Source organism: Pinus tabuliformis, chromosome 4_2, assembly GCF_031772625.1.
Source record: "Pinus tabuliformis cultivar Carrire ecotype Pingquan chromosome 4_2, CPIR1, whole genome shotgun sequence".
Taxonomy (NCBI): domain Eukaryota; kingdom Viridiplantae; phylum Streptophyta; class Pinopsida; order Pinales; family Pinaceae; genus Pinus; species Pinus tabuliformis.
The window spans coordinates 951,112,049-951,113,956 of record NC_142304.1 but is presented as its reverse complement, the minus strand read 5'-3'; positions in this window follow the sequence as shown (position 1 = coordinate 951,113,956).

Sequence of the window (1,908 nt, the reverse complement as noted above, 5' to 3'; positions counted from 1 at the left end):
GCTTCGAGGCGCGTTTTTTTGGTAGCAATACATTAGACGTACTTCTTATGGAAAAGGATCCTTTTATAGCTTCACGGTCTACAACATTGAATACCTCTGCAATCAGGGGATTGTCTACAGAACCGACAGAGCCATCTCTGAAGCTCTTTGTAAGCGCGCTATCGAAACGCACTACTGATGAGGGCCTGAGAGAGGCATTTTCAATGGAATAACATTCGACAGCGGCTGCTTCCCGCCTTTGTTGGACTTGGACAGAGACATACAAGGCCTACAAATTCAAGGTCTTGAAGCAGGTGCATCCCGACACCGGAATATCTTCTAAGGTGATGGGAATCATTAATTCTTTCATCAATGACATCTTTGAAAAACTTGCAGCAGAGGTAGCGCTGGAAAAGGCAGCGCGTTATGGTCAGAGGTGAGCAGCGACTGTGGAGGGTCAGGTCGAATAGCTCTGAGCAGGTAAGGGGCGTTACAAACGCTCAATGCACCAGGATTATAAATTGTCAGGACAGCGCTTTTCAAAACGTTTATAAACAGTCACAACAGCCAAAGAAATTTAAATTGTCAGGACAACGCTTCTTTTACAGAACGTTTATAAACAGTAAAGAGCGCAGGCATAATTTAAAGGACAGAGGGCGCAAGTAACGCAGAAGAGAGAGAGCGCAGGTATGATTTCTTCGGTCAGACAGAGAGGCTTAAAATAGCCAGAGTCAGCAGATTTCTGGCAAACAATGAATTATGGAACTTTATAGGTAATGGGCAGAACTGGAAGGTCTGCACAAATGACATATACATAGAGACCACAAAACAAGTGGCTCAAATATGAGTAGGGCCAGAATTCGCCTGCTCTGATACCATGTTAAACACACATGGACAGCACAAAAGATATGAAAGATAAATCATGCAGTACATTTTTTTATTAACAATAGATATACATTTATAGTACAAATATGTGACTCTTGGGTTTCAGATCCCAAGGTCTCTTGGACTCCTTTTGTCCATTCGACTTCCACACTAACCCACTTAGAATTAGGTGTCCAACATTTTCAAAGTGGGTATCTAATTTAGTACCTACTAGGAAGAAAACAGGATAAATCAGATTGTGTGTCGATTTAAGGAATGTAAATAAGGTTTCTTTGAAAGACCACTACCCGTTACCTAAGATGGACCACATTTTACAAAGGGTAGTAGGTGCCTCTAGGATTTCACTTTTGGATGGGTTCTCAGGCTTTAACCAAATTCTAGTCCATCCTGATGACCAGGAAAAGACTACTTTTATAGCACCATGGGGAACTTTCAAATATGTTAAAATGCCATTTGGACTTAAAAATGCAGGGGCAACCTTCCAACGAGCAATGGACATAGCTTTTGCAAAATAAATTCACGATTTTCTGGTCATATATCTAGATGATCTTACTGTGTTTTCTAAATCAGATCAGCAACATTTAGATCATTTGAGACAAGTGTTTTTAAAATGCAGAAAGTATGGTATTTCCTTAAATCCTAAGAAGTCGTTGTTCGGTCTAGAGGAAGGCAAACTGTTAGGCCATATAATCTCCCAAGATGGCATCAAAATTGATCCTGATAGAATTGAAGCCATTCTACAAATACCCCACCCTAGAAATATCAAAGAGCTTCAAGCTTTCCTAGGAAAAATTAACTTTTTAAGAAGATTCATACCTAATTTGGCTGAATTAATTAGATTGCTGAATAATATGTTGAAGAAAGATTCCAAGGTTAAATGGACATTAGAAGCTAAACAAGCATTTGAAGAAATTAAATGACTTTGACCAGAACACCAGTCCTTACAAGTCCAAAGTTTGATAGAGACTTCATAATATTTTCATTTGCATCAGAACACACCATTGCTGCTGTTTTACTACAAAAAGATGATTAAAGATGTGAAAA